Source organism: Protopterus annectens, chromosome 13.part0 (genome assembly GCF_019279795.1).
Source record: "Protopterus annectens isolate FY-2018-M chromosome 13.part0, PAN1.0, whole genome shotgun sequence".
Lineage (NCBI taxonomy): Eukaryota > Metazoa > Chordata > Ceratodontiformes > Protopteridae > Protopterus > Protopterus annectens.
Genome location: NC_056747.1, coordinates 646,312,020 through 646,328,354, shown reverse-complemented (window position 1 = coordinate 646,328,354; position 16,335 = coordinate 646,312,020). Strand labels below are relative to the sequence as shown.

At 37.2% G+C, this 16,335-nt stretch overlaps 1 protein-coding gene across 2 annotated transcripts in view; it reads left to right on the top strand.

Moving 5' to 3' along the window:
- Positions 1-16,335, top strand: part of P2RX5 (purinergic receptor P2X 5) — a 593,368-nt gene that overhangs the window by 558,888 nt on the left and 18,145 nt on the right. The gene's annotated exons all lie outside the window — the stretch shown is intronic.

Here is a 16,335-nt window from a genome sequence, read left to right as displayed (position 1 = left end):
AATAATAATGTCATCCTCATTAATTAATAAGCTGGTTTTAGTAACCTGTCTTCATTTTTGCACATCCAGACCTCTGCTCATTGTACAAACAATTGGATATATTCTTGTGGATAAACAATTGAACAGAGGTGTCATGCTCAATCCTCACAGCATTAATTCCAGTCCGGATAAGGCATAACATATTTTCTGTATTTTAATTTCTTTATGTTTGCAATGTGCTGACCAGGTTTTTCGAGGTCATGAAGACAATTCCTGAATAGGTTTGCATTTACACTATGTCCAGATTAACTCCTTCCATTTCAAATCATTTTCCACTTCCTGGCATTTTAAATCATCAGTTCATTTCTTATTACTCTGACTTGAATAATCATCAAAAAGCCCTGATTTCCCTTCAGCCTGATCAACTGTACCTCGTTCCCATAGTATAAAAACAACTTGTTCTTTAAGACTGAATATTTCACAATGTGTCAGTGTTTATTTTTAACTTATACAAATGCATGATTTTTTCTACACACCCTTCTTGTTTTTTTATAGGCTAAAAGAAGTTCTAGAATGACCAAATCATCAGCAAACCCTAATGTTAAACACTTGATGCCTCCAGTATTTGGATAATTTCTACTTAATCCATTCTGATCATAAAATATCTGGATTATGTATAACAAGAACAAAAAAAAAAAGCTAGGGTACTAGCACACGCCATTGCTTAACACCACTGCTCAGGTGAAGCTGCTCTGGCAGACGTCCTTTGTTATTTTTACTTGTGTCTGGATTCCACTTGTGAAAAAATACCTGTAGAGTTAGAATGAATGTCTTCATCTCTTTCTCACTGATGTGCTCCCTCCTTTGTTTCAGAGTCCACTGACCCTGAACTCCTAAAGAGCCTGCCCGTGCACCCCAGACTAGATATGATGCATCTATATGGTCCTGTCTAGGAACAGTTGCTTTGAATACTTGACCTCGATTCAGCTGAACCTGAGAGGTCCACCATTTTAACTCTTTTTTTTTTTTTCCTGAAAAGATAGACTTTGGAATCTGAGTATCCACTGAGTGACTATGTTCAGACCAAAGAGATTTTAGGTACAGTTGGATCTTCCTCATGTGAAGTTTGGCAAAGGGAATCATAGGAAGCTGTTATGTACTCCAGAACCCTTAGAATTTCCCTTACAGGACAAGACTGAAGAGGAAGTAGTAACTGAAAGTACTTGGAATGAGTTTGAACTTTCTCATGTGGGAAAATAGCTGCCATCAGACGGTTGTCCACCCTGCAACTCAGAAACACTAGATCCTAGGTAAACTGAGGAATGAAGGGGAGAAGTAAATAGGCTGATGTATCTGGAAAGGAAGGTTTTTCCAGACTTGGAATCTCTTGTAGTTCTGTCCTGAAATATTTTTCTTGACAACTTCCTGCCCTTCTGAATAAATTTTTAATCCCTACTGGAAAAAGACGTGGGCTGAGCTCGATAATTCCTTTGATACCTAAGGACTGGATTGAGAAAGATTTGCCTAAAATCTTGCATAGTTTTATCTTTCTCTTGCAAAAATTTGAAAATCTGTGCTGCAGCTGGTCCAAAAAGGAAATCCCTGTACAAAGGGGAGTATAAAAGCTTAGCTTTAATATCCTCAGGAAAAAAACATGAGTGAAGCCAAGCAAATGTCCTGATAATAGCCCTAAAAAAAGCCTCCACTACATCAGAAGTATATGTAATGGTTATGTCTGGCCACCTGAGTTGCCTGACCAAGCATAGTTAGTTTCTGAAACCCCAAGATTAGCCAAAATTTTATTCAGTTCACTCAGCATAGACAACATGTATTTAATCATCTGTGTCTGATACTTCAAGGTTTTGAATGCCAGAATGGTAGAAGTGTAAATCTTCTTATCATATCCGTCCATAGTCCTACTGTCTTTGTCTGAAAGTAAAATATAAGCAGCAGGCAAAAGTTTAGGTTTGTCATTGGACACAATAAAACAGAAGGATCCACCAAAGCATTTTGTAGAGAAATTTAAAATCCTCTGGCACTTTATCCTGTCAGGCTTCTTAGGGGCTTGAGGCTGGGAATCAGGGCAGGTAGTAGTGGATGTGAATGCATCTAGGAATCCCTCAAAGACTGGAGGAACAAGGGCATGCATGGGGCTCCTACCTCTAATAAGTTATAGTACCTTTTCTATACATCAGAAGCTTGTCTAAATTCTCATTCAAAATATTTCCTCATTTTTGTAATGGTTTCCCCAAAGGAAATGCCCCCAACAGGAGAATCAGGGGATAAGGAGTTGTAACCATCAGAAGCAATCTGGCCTGGAGAGTGAATTTAAGATGAATAAGTTAAAGACTGGTCATCTGAATCAGATTCTTCTTCCTCTTCAAAAGAAGAAGATTCATGTTGTCTCTTCTGAGAAAGGATTAGACAAGAGGAAGAAGTAAGGAAGAAAGAAGGCTTCAGAGACAAAGTGTATTTGTATAGGTTCTGTGAAAAGTCCATCCACTTATATTCTTGAGATGTCTGAGAAGCAAAAATAGTCTTTGCCTTCTGTTTCTTTTTCTTAGGGATACTTTTGCAAAGTGCTGGGGTTTAGAACTCTGGCAGACCTCAATTAAGGATCCAGCCACTTCTTCCCTAACCAGAATTTGAGGTATGCTTTCCAGTCCCACTGAGATAATAACCTTTGGTGTCCCCCTTGTCAACCATATTAGTGTAAATGGTCTCATCAGACATACATGAATCAGTCACCATACCAGCCTCTGGTGAGATACCAGAAGTCTGAGAAGTACTCGGATGTACCTTGGGTTCTTGCAGTACCTCAATGGGTATCTCCGAATATGACTTGGTAGACAGTGGTTCAGGACAAGGCCTTTAGAATGTCTTTTATGGTGTGAGAGGGATATAGGATGCTGAGGGTTCTACCATTTTGGATTGGGCGAGATGCCTTAGGCACTGGATTTCTAAATAAGTAGAGAAGTGAGACTCATATTAGGTGTTTTGGTACAAATAACTGACAAACCTGACAACATTTATAGCTGTGTTCAGCACCAAGACAAAATAAACACTGGAAGTGGAGGTCTGTACAAGGAGTCTGCTTACCACAATCACACTTTTATCTTTTTGCTGACATCTAACAGATCTTATCACAAAGATAGAAGAAAAAGGAAGGTTCTCCAACAGTCAAGCGAAGGCAGAGGTAACAGTGAACAGCCACATGAATAACAGACTGACGAGAGGGAGATCTGCATTCAGACTGGCATCAAAATAGTCTGAGGTACTTATGCTCATACATTTGTGGACATATGACCGTACTGAAGGTTTTAGTTTTGGTATGCTGGTCGAGCATCAGGTTACCTTGGTGAGATAACTTATCAGTATTGGAATACTGCAACAGTGATCTAAGGAAAGACATCCAAGGTATCCCTGATGCATTTAGAAATATCATATCCGTGAGCTAATCAGTCATTTATGACTGAATTTTTAATAGTGCAGGGAAAGCCTAATAAGCTCCATATAGTATATTAGAAATACATTTTAAACTTGAGATATAGTCCTAAGTTAGGCAAGTTACAACCAAACACTGTATCATATAAAGTTTACATAGTTTTCTGTGAAGAAACTCCTCGGGAATGTCTACAGCAACACTATCAAAAAGTCTAGCAAACCATCTCCATTCATGCCAAATTGCCATATAAAATTATGTCCTACAGAAATATTTCTCCAGCCTACTTCAGCCCCAAAGAATCCTGCATCTACCAAGTGTAATCCTATTATTCAGCAATTTAATTTAGCTCATAGGTTCATAGATTAGTACTAAGCTAACTGCCCTTATGAGCCATTTTAAATCTAGCCAATTATCCCTTGTGAGACTCAAATGATGTATTCACCAAAATATGCTCATTAAACACCACATAAAGTGACTGCCTAAAAATATCCAGTAAGGTCCATGCTGTCATAACTCAGACAGCTCAGATAATTACCTTAGCTGTCAAACTTCCTTACTTACTGCTTGTACTGTCTTCTGCCATTTCAAGATTCATTTCTGAAAAACAGGAAACTCCTCCTGGCTCACAGAAAATTACAGAATTGTCAATGTATATGCAGCCTCAACTGTCAGACTTTATTCAGATGCATGAGCCACTGCCTCAATCTCTTCAGCAATACCAGGTAATAGCAACTCTGATTTCTCTCCTGTTCATATTCTCGCATGGCTGACAATATTTCCTGATAATTCTCAAACATTCTTATTGTATAAAGATAAAATATTAACTACAACTGTGTACAGCATCTGGAACTTTAACCTTTTTAGACAACATTTCTTCTTTGTGACTGAGAATTGAATTAATTTCCTGAGAGTCTGAGTTGAATAATCACTGTCAAAAAGCCCTCGTTTCTCTTAAGTCCTACAAAATGTACCTGGCTGCTGTAGTACAGAAACACATGGATCCTTAAGACTGAATATCTCACAATGTATCTATTGTCTTAACAGTTGAAGGCAATAATAACAAATTATTTATTATCCGAAAACTGTTATCCATAAATAATAAAGTCATTAGCTATCCACAGGATGTAGCAAATGTGCTTGCAGGAAAAAAAGTACAGAGCTAAAATAAGGAATGAAATGTGTCAGGGTGCTATAGAGACAAAGAGAGACAACCCTTATATAACTACAGATATGATAACTGCTGCTACAAGTTCAATGGAATCAAACATTCATAGTGATTTTATACACATCCCTTACCTATTGCAGCAAGTTGTAAAGCTATCAGTTCACAGACACGGGGGGTGTGGGGTGTACTTTAGACACAGGCAATTTTAGATCCCTCAGCTTGACAAGTGTTCTTGGTAAAATCATCTCGAGTTATAATGGAGCTTCTGAAAAATGTCACATGGGTATAGGCAGTATGAGTTTCTTAAGGGGAGACTTTGCCTTTTGAATTTTGTGACATTCTTTGGTGAGGTAACAGCAGTATTTGTTGAGAGCCCGACAGTGCATGTTGCTTGTAGTTGCTGAATCTTTTAACACTGTCCCATATGAGTAAATAACTGGCAAATTTGAAAGCATTAGATGTCAACCTATATGTAAGTTGGCAGGTGATAGACTAGTTAAACAGCAAAACACAATGACTTATAGTGGTGGGGGAACCTGTCAGTCCCCGCAAGAGCTACCAGTGGTGTCTCACAGGGCTCTGTACTGGGGCCATTTATTTTTTGGACTGTTCTTATCAAACATAAATGGGAGAAGTGGACTATGGATTATCGAATATGCTGATGACTGCACACTGGATAACATCATTTCTTCATTAGAAGATGCCAAAGTTCTCTAAGACAAGTCTATAGAGCTGACAGAATACACAAGCATGGCAGTGGTGTAGCAGTCATATATAAGAGCAATATTAACCTGCAACAACTGTACACTATCCCACCCCTAGCTACTGACTCTGAAATACTAATCTCATGTCTTCAACTTAACATAAAGAAGTCCATCATCATCACATCAGTATATCTCCCCACTGGAAACAGTATTCTTATAATAGAAAACCTGCTTAGTTGGGCCTCCAATATCTACAATCAGGAAATAATTAATCTTAGGTAACTTTAATCGGTACTGGACCACATGCACTTCCATAATTTCAATAAATCATATTAACCTCTTTGGTTTCTCCCAACTTATCAACACACCTACAAGAATCGACAAATACAATAATAAACATTCCATACTAGACTGGAAACTCTCCAAACGCCCAAACTTATACTCAGTTTAGCTGCCTCTCTGACTCCCTTAGTGATCATTCTCCCACCTATCTAATTAGGCACAAACCACACTCAACTAATACCTCTATCTACAAGTATATCTATACCAAAAAACACTTCTCCAAAGAAACATTTAACACCCTTTAAAACATCACAACTGGTCCCTCTTAAAACAACTTCCCATTGATGAGACAGCCATCTACTTCAACAACTCATTCTTAAACATTTTTAACTCACTAGCCCCTATAAGAAAAATATGTTGAAAATCCACATGAGCTCTTTGGCTAAATAAAGACACCATAAACATAATGAAACAAAGAGACAGAACATGGATAAACTATCGGCCTTGCAAAACCCAAGCTTCCCTCCACAACTACCTCCAACTACATAACTTAGCCAAAAATCTAATTCGATCAGACAAAAAATCCTCCTACACCCAGATCCACCGTAAACATAAAAATACCCCTCAGAAGTTTGGCAGTCCATTAAACAACTCCTAAATCCTGGACAATCCATTATCCCCTCACCAACCAATCTTAATTCCAATATAAGCATAGCAACCCAATTCAACTCACATTTCATAAACTCCATCCTGACCCTCGTTAGCAACAGTTCCCATGGCCCTCTTATCATCCCCACAACTGCTGCCCATCAATCTGCAGCTTTCTCATTTCAGACCATTCAGACCACACACATCAAAAAACTCGTACTGCAACTGAAACCCACCAGACTTGCAGTAAACCAACTCCCAAGTGAATTTCTTAGACTAGCAGCAGACTCTTGTTTCATACCCTGTCTCCTTACTTATTAATCACTCCATTACTGAACAGTATATACCAGTACTCTGGAAAATCTGCTGCATTCCTCTGCATAAGTGTGGCCAATCCTCAGAATTATCCAACTTCAAACCCATTGCAATAGTTTCCCCCCTTAGGAAAATACTTGAAAAATGCATACAAACTCAACTACTGAAATATCGACTACAAAATAACCTTCTCTCCATATCCCAACATGGCTTTAGACCAAAACATAACACCACAACAGCCTTATTAAGTTTTACAGACTCCATCAACCATTACAGAAATAGTAACAACCTTGTCTCTTCCATTTTCTTGGGTATGCCAAAAGCATTTGATATGGTATCCCATCAAAAACTACTTGAAGATTTATCACCTATCCACCTCTCACTGTAATCCATTACCTGGTTTCACAGCTATCTATTCAAACGCCAACAAGCAGTTATATAGGAAGATGAAATCTCTGCCCTTTTACCTATTACTGTTAGAGTCCCACAAGGCTCTGTTCTTGGACCTCTACTCTTCTCCAGCTTTACAAACAATCATAGCTCATCATCCACACATGCTACTATCATACAGTATGCAGATGATTCCACTGTTATCTGTGCAGCCCCCTCCCTCCCCAAACTCCTATCTAAGACCCAGAGTGCCTTCTCAGACACAGAGCAGTTCCTTAAAGAAAAACAACTCATACTAAACCCTAGCAAGACAAAGCTAATGATATTCTCCAATAATAACACCTCAGAACCTCCTTTACCACTTCACATACTGTCTACCAACGGCACTGTAATTGAACCAGTAAATAACACAAAGTTACTTGGTGTCACAATAGACCGTACCCTAAAATATGATGAACACATAGCCCTTACCATAAAAAAGGTACAGATCAAGCTCGGTTGCCTGCATAGGTCAAGAACATTCCTTACCCCTCAGCTAGACAAGCTATAGCCAGAACACACCTTCTGTGTACATTAATGTATGCGTCCCCCATCTTCACTAATCTAAGAAAATCGGAACTATCCAAGCTAGAGATATGCTACCATAAAATAGCTCGCTTTGTTGCCGGACTCTAAAATAGAACCCACCACTGTATAACCATGTAACAACTGCAGTGGCTGGAGCTATCTAACCTACTTGTTCATAATCAACTCACAATTGCTCATAACATCTTACATCAACCAGAAGCCTGTCCAGCACTGTTGAACCTAGTCCAAACTTACAACGCATCCTGTTCTCTTTGCTCATCTAACAAACTACTTATAAAATCTAATAAATCCAGCAAAATTTTTGGTGACTCCTTATTTGCAAATCAAATCACAAAAAATTGGTACAGCATCCTCCAACATATACTAAATGCCCTTACTACTTCCAAATTCAAGCTCCTTCTTAAAGAACATCTAAACAATAATTGGGTCTGTTCCTGTATCACCCCTGAATAATTTTATCTCTCCTCACTTTTCCTTAACTGAAACCTTTTTAACCTTCTCTCCCTGCTTTTCATATTACCTAGCAGTAACCTTCTACTAAATCTCTTCTTCCACTGACCACTTTTCCATCCCAAACTTACCCTTCTGATATAGGGTATAGCTTGCATTTACCAAAATTGGCAGCACTGTAAAGATCTGTATATATTGCAACTGCATCAACTTTTTTTAAGAATTTTCTTAATAATGTTTATTCCTAACTTTTTTGGAACTACTGTTTAATCTGTATATTGTAATTATCTGTGACTGTAATTACTGTTTCAGTCTTTTTAGTCTGCTACTAGTCTTTTTTTTTTTTTTTTTTATTTGACTTCTTGTGGCTTTTCCCCCAGGCCTCTGCTGAAAATGGGCTCTTGACCCAATCGGACTATCCTGGTAAACAAATGTAAAATAAATGTAAACTAACTAAATAAACCTCAATGTGGATGGACTGGCAGTTTTCTTCTTCAGAATATCAAATGCTCTTTGGTATTGTTCCAGCCAGGACCAGTTTACAATTTTGCATGTCACCTCATGTAATGGGGCAGAAAGCTCATTCAAGTCTTGGCTGAACTTTCTTAAATAGTTGACCATACCTAGAAAACATTGTAAAGAGGTGACATTCTCCGGAACTGGCATCTCAAGAATTGCTGTTTGCTTAGACAGATTTGGTTGTAAGGCAGAACTGGTAAACAAATGTCCCACATCAGTAACTTGTTTCAGTTTGAATTTACATTTCTGAAGACAGTCTGAGATTTACTTCATGTGCATGGTCTAGAACTTTCCTGAGATTTCTGTCATGTTCGTCTTCATCATTGCTTCCAGCAATAATGTCATCTACTATAATAGCACATGGATAACTAGAACAAATCTGTTCCATGGCATGTTGAAAGACTTCAATGGCAGAATTGATTCCAAATGACATTCTCAGAAATCTAAATCTACCAAATTGTGTACTGATTGCGGTTAACAATGAAGATTTGCAATCCAGTGAAATTTGCCAAAAATAACTTTTTGCATCTAAGACTGAAAAAACAGTGAAATTTGACATGAGAGTGGCTACCCCTTCTACTGTACACATCTGATGAGGATGCTTAAGTACTTTGTTTAAGTCTGTTGGATCAGTACAAATTTGAATATCATCTGAGCTTTTCTTATGAGCTATGACCATGATACCCATTCAGTTGGCTGTTCAGTCTACTGGAGTTAGGACACCTAAATTGACCATTTTGAGTAGCTCTGTTTTTACTTTACTCTGCATTGCTACTGGAATCTTCTGTGCTGGTCTGACAATTGGTCTTATTTAATGGTTTAACTTCATGGAATATGTGACTGGAAGTTTGCCAAGCTCGTCTTTGAAAATATCAGTATATTCACTAAAATACTCTGTGTAAAACTGTTGTTGTTATTCATATTTATATGGTGAACCTCTTTATTAAATGAAATCAGTTCATTCTCAGACTGTCTTTGAGGCCTAGCAGTGACTCACATGTCTTTTGACTATGTAATACTACAAGTCATAGCTATTTCTAGCAGAATGGCATGAAAGACCTACGCCATCAGTCTGAATGTTTTCACTCCCATAAGCAACTAGTTTTGCACACTTTGTTGAATCAAGTTTCTCACCAGCTTTTACTTTAGCAAGCATTGGTGCTGATACAACATTGCACTTACATCCAGCTTAAAGTAAGTTAAATTACTTTAAGCTCTACAGGTTTCTCATTAATTTGTACAGTACAAAATATTTCGCTCTTTGCTGATAAGTGATAGTCTTCTGTATTAAGTGTTTCATTGATCTCAGAGATACCATCTACATAGAAAGTTTGCTTACAGTTCGTGAAGTTTGCTACAGTCTATATCTGATCTACTTGCTTCTTTAGATACTCTCTTTTAACATAAGTATGCAACACTTTAGACTTGCAAAGCCTTTTGAAATGATTCCACTTTTTACATTTCTGACATTCATGACCAAAAGCTAAACACTTTTCCCATTTAGATTCATGGCTGCCTCCACAGTTGCGACAGTTAACAATGAGGTTGGGTGTGGCACCCTTTGGTTTATATTTCTTTTTAATCTTAACGTTCTGCTGTACCACAATCAACATTCACACTAGCAGATACTACAAACATGCTAGTCTCATTCAAAAGTATATTTGTATGCTTTTCTGTAAACTCGTGTATTTGACAAATCTCTATGGCTTTCCTCAATGTTACCTCACTATCTCGAAGCAAAATCTTTCTCACTGCATCATTATTAACACCACATACAAGACAGTCTTTTGTCAACTCATAAATCACCAAAGCAACATGTTTTTGCTTTATTTCTTAAGTTGGTAATATATGCTGCAATAGTTTCACCATGCTTTTGATTTCTGGTTCAAAATATGTGCTTTTCCATTGTAATATTCATTTGAGGGTTACAAATTTCTCTAAATTTACATTTTAAGCCTTCAGGGTCTTCCCGCGTTTCAGCCTGTATCACAGTATGGAGGTTCTCCCCTTCCCCTGCATGCATAGCAGGTGCATACACAAATTAACATTCTCACTCAGTGGCTTCTGAGCCAACTAAATTGAGAAGTGTATATGCTCTTGTATCTGTGTCTTTATCAGAAAATTCTGCCTGTATGAAAATATCATAATCTTGCTCAACCACTCGCCAATTCTCAGTAGTATTATTATCAAACACCAACAGTTCAGGTCTACAAAACCCCTCTGCCATAACAACAAATTGCCTTTAAATATAATATACCTGGTACTTGTAATTATGCTCAAATGCACAAAATACTTTATTTTAACATTGCAAATACCTCAAACACCCTGGACACTTCATCCACTTTCAAAAATCTTACTTACTATGAAAAAGTCATACATTGTGAAAAGATTCAGACATTTCAGCCTTTTCAAACATTTTAAACACTTTGGAGAATATTTTAATCATTATGTCACTGTTTCAGATATTTTGAATAACTTGGCAATTATTTTGAACACTTTGAATGCTATGCCACATGTTTGGTGACTGAAAATAATTTGAAACAAATTTAAGTACCTTTGAGTAAATGCTGACCGGTTTGCGAGTTCACTCATGTATATTATTTCACATCAAACTGCATGCCTCATGGTTTGCAAGCTGCTTCACCTTCGGATCCCACTTCTGATACCATGTCACATGTCTCATGCATTCAAATGAGACAGAGGCACAGGATGGGTTCAAGTCATTTATTGTAGATAAACACATCAGGAGCTGTAAGTGTAACATACTTTGAACTTCATATGCTTACTGACCATCTCATTACTTCTAACACACTCACATGTGCATCTCCATTCAAGCTTGCACTCACTTTGACTATACAAAATGGCACTGATCTCACACGTGCTCAGTAACTTAAATGCATTTGCTGTCTGACTACAGTGGCTGACTAGGTACAGTAGCCACACTGATCTACATTATGTATGTATTTTCATGCTGAGCAGTGTTAAATTCTCTAAAGTAATTATTTACTGGTTGGGTAGACCCTATTAAGAAACTGTGTATATGACTCAATAGTTCATAGTACCTGTAAAACCTTGAGAGTGGGCTGCGATTAATAATTTCATAGATACTGGTCTGAGTTTTCTCCAACAGTGGAGCTAAACCGTATGTAATATAGAGAATTATGATTACATTTCTTGTCACGGTAAGCCTATATTACACATAGCTCCATGATTATGCTTCGTATTTGGAAAAAGACATTTTAAGCATAGTACGAAAGATGCTTTATCAAAGTTTTGTTAAACAGTGGCCAATGCTGGCCATCAGGTAACAGTGTTGAGAAGTTGAAATGGTTTAAACATTGTTGTTGCTTTTGCTGTCACAAAAAAAGTTAAGGCATTCATTCATCAGATGAACACTTAGCTTCTGGCTGCTGTCTGTATGTTAACACTAAATGTTTTATGTCTTTTAAAGCAGTAAAACACCTTGTACTCCTACACTTTGCTTTCCTGTAACTAATAGGACATTGGAACAGCTAAAGCACCATATATTGCAACAAATTATAACCACATGTCTCTGTTGTTATGTATTCTTGGCATATTTCAAAATTCGCTTCAAGAGAGCATTAAAGTGAAGCTCTTCATGGTGAATTTCTTACCATCCATGTCTCAAACACAGCATAGACAAATGTGATTGGATGTTCAAAACTGTTTTATTGTTTTAATATTAAAGTGGATTTTATTTACACCCTTTAATTCTGGCTGGTGGTCATTCACATTATTGTTTTATGGCTTGTTCCAAAGGAGGTAACTTTTGAGCTTGTTTTTGAGCATTTACTGTTTTGCCTTCTTCAGGAAACACAGCAGTATGTGGGCTGTTTTTTCTTTTAACCTAATCATTAATTGTCTGTGTTATATGCTTGAGACATAGATGTCAGGAAATTCACTTGACCACCATATTAAGAATACATAACAAATAGTTATGACTGGAGAACCTTGATCAATTTTTTTTAGAACATGGAGCTTTAGATGCTTCAGTGTATTACTAGTTACAGAGGGATGAAAAAAGTATAGGAGCGTGAAGTGTTCGGCAGCTTTGAAATCTGTAAATCATTTAGCATTGCCACACAGACAAAGGCCAGAAGGAAAGTGTATTTCTACTCAAACAAGAGCTTTGGAAGCTGATAGATACTTCCCTATGCTAGACTTGTTTATTTGTGTGGCAGTGGAATGTGTTTTACAGCTTTTAAGATGTTAAAGCACTTCAGACACTGGCTGCCATGTATACTGTAACATGAGACCTGATCACAACAGCTTCAAAAACTGCCTAACAAAGTCTGTTATGCACCTTTCAGAGCTGTTATGATTGGGTATCATAGTAGACTAGTGCTTAATACCATTATCTTACTGCCAGTTTCAAAGTCTGGACCTCAAGATATACCTGAAACCTGTAATACCTAGAGACAGTAAAGACCCATCAGAGCCAGCTTCATATAGGCCCATTTCAATTTTAAACCACAATTTTCAAGTGTTTATGTTTGTTGGGCTAAAAGAATGGCAAAGGTGGTGACAAAATCTGGTGATGTGGATCTTTGTGGTTTTGTGGAGGAAAGGAAACATTTGACAACATTAAAAGAACAATGGTGATCCAGACGGAAGCAGAATGTAAGAAGATACCACTTTTGCTGGTGGGTCTTGATACAGAAGAAAGCATTCAACAGAGTAAACTAGGATTTTATGAGTAGAGGAAAAGGAACCACTTGCATTTCCTGATACAAAAATAAAGTTAATTAGGATATATGAGGGATCAGAGCCAAAAATCAAAGTGAGAGGGTTCCTCTCTGATAAGTTGTGCTTAAACAATGGAACAAGGAAGGGGAGTCCTCTTTCCCTTTTGTTATTTGTGTTATACTTAGAACTATTGGCAAAGAAATTAAGGGTCTCAGAAATTCAAGGATATAATTAGTATGGTGTCCAAGAAAAGTCAGCTTTATTTGTAGATAATATTATTTTGCACATGATGGAACCAGAAAAGAACATCTCAATGTCCTGGAACATTCTGAGACAGTTCCAGGCGTTTTGGGATATAAAATTAATGAGGATAAAACAAAGGCTACAGCTATAAACAATGTACTCACACATGAATTGGTTTAGTAATACCCATATTTATGGGGACATGTTAAAGTGAGGTTTATAATCAACTTCTTGATGCTGAAAAAAAAAACATATTTAACATCAAAAGTCAACATCGAATTCCTGCATATGAAGATGGTGAAAATGTTGAATCTGTTGAACAAATACAGCAGATTCAACATTTTCTTTGAATACTGAATGTGATGTCCATATAGGTGCAAAGGTAAGTTTAAGTCCTACACTGGAATTCACATTTTAGCAGGGGGACAAGCCCCCCTACAGCCCCCACACTATATATTACAACTCTGAGAACGCACTACAGAGAGCAAGGGATATATTTCCAAATCCACACTGCACCACGATCTCTATAACATCAAGGACATAGTGAATGCACAGTGGAATTTGCTTATATGAACTCTCATTCAATTAATGTTCAGAAACATGGGAATTGGCCAACTGCCATTCAGCTTTCCCATCTTGGCTGAACCTTAATTCTAAATTTTGATAGTAAATCATAAAATGATGTATTTAAGAGCATGTATTGAAGAGACTTCTGTTATGGCAATTAAGAATATGTGGGAAGAGACTAAAGAAAAGATAATACAGCAACTAATGAAACTGGAAGCTATTGTCTATAGATATGGATAGCATGATACAAGCAGTAAAATGCTTTTAGTCCCTTTAGTTTTATGCACAAGTCAGGCATATTTTTATCAATCAGAAGAGAAATTGTGGATAGTAATTAATAAAGAGTTGAAGGTTTTTATCTAGGAGGGGAAGAGGGCAAGAATTAAATGGGATAAGTTGATCCTCACAATAGAGTATGGAGGTTTAGGATTATCTGATTTGAAGGGAAATTTTAGAGCTACATAGTTAAGGCTGTTGCTATACATAACACAAGCAGAAAGCTACAGTTGAAAGTGGAAAGGGATGATGATGAACAGGGGGTATTCTGAGAAATAAAGAGTGGGATTTTGGTGCAGATCTTTCAGAAAAATAACAGTCCTACAGAATATTATATTCATAAAGTAGTATAAAGAGTGCTAAAAACTAAGTCAACATGGGAATGGAAAAAGGAAATTCTGCTGTTAGAGATGACTGCAATTAGGGGTAGAGAGAATAGGTAAGAGGGGGCTAGAATTTACTAGAGGAAGCTGACAAAGGAACCAAGGTATTGGGAACAAATAAAGATGGAAATATAATAGAATGGGAAAAGGCCAAGAAGACATTTGGACTGCAAACTAGTGATTGCCTTCCCTGTCTTGGATTGTTATCAGAATATAGACAAAGAAAAGGTGATAGGGGGGTCGTAAATGAAGGACATGCACTCGTTGAGTTTTTAATTGAATCTAGAACAGAAGCTGCTGTTAAACAAGGATAATTAGTGGGGCATATAAAAATATTGCTTCATAATTATAAGAATCAATCACAGGAGATCAGAAAAGACTGAGGAGAGAGAGATTAGATAAGCAGTTTTCAAAGAAATTATGGGAGGACATATCTATGGCTCCCAATTGTGCAGCAAAATCTAGAAGATGTAGGATTTTTGCCTGGAAGTATTTGCATGGATAGTTTTATACTCCAAACATACTCCAATGAATTTTCCTCTGGTAGATGACAAGTGTTGGAGGTATAATGGGGAAGAAAAGAATACCTGTGGGTATATGTTTTCAGAGTGTAATGAGTTGGTCACCATAAAAAATTCCCTGCAGAGTACTCTGTCAGGAATACTGGGAAAGCAAGTAAGAGTAACTAAGGAAATGATTTTTGAGCTGGGATACAAGATCTGCGTTGCCTATACACAGTAAGGCCTTGTTAAGTTTAATTCTAGTGGCTGCCTAAAAAGCAATTGCTAGAAAATGGAAAACAAAGTCTAAACCTGCTATACTTGAAGTAGTGAATATTGTAACAGAGACAAAAAAACAGGAAGTAGGATCTTTAGAAAAAGGTAGGAGCAAACTATATGGAAAAAAATGGAAATTGTGGGAACAAAACATGCAGAATAATGTTTTGGAAGAAGAATGAGGTTTAAGAGAAGGTGGGAACTGAACATTTTATGTAATCCTGCTTTGTTTATATGGTATAGAACAATATATGTAATGTACAATGTTTGTAAATCTGAACTTGTTAGTATGAGTTGATTACTTTTATATAAACTCCAGGTTTACCTGTGTTACAAGTAGTAATTCAATAAAAGTGTTTAAAACATGAATACACCTGAAACTAGCTTACTTCCAGCTATCACACAAAACCAAGTCCTAAAGTGCTATCAAAAGCTAAAAATACTGGATCGATGGGTCAACAGTATCCCTGGATACATCTTACATAGCATGAAGCTTGATTTGACCACACCTCTAACAATACAGTTTAATCTCAGCCTCCATGCTAGTTTTGTACCATGCGAGTGGAGAAAAGCTACAGTCATTCCCCTGCATAGGGGAATACCTTCCACAGACCCAGGCGATTACACACCTATAAGTCTGATCAGCCTCATATGCAAAGCCATGGAAAGACTTATAGAATTAATCAATCAGGACATAGGGGAACTTCCAAACACTGGAACCATCTCAGTTTGGATTCATCAAGGACAAGTCATGCTTACTCAGCCTGATGGATTTTTTTGAAAAGGTTACCAAAGCAGTGGATTAAGGCAAAATGATACACACCACATACCTTGACCTGACCAAAGCTTTTGACACAATTATCCACACAGGCATACTAGAAAAGATAAACAAACTGGG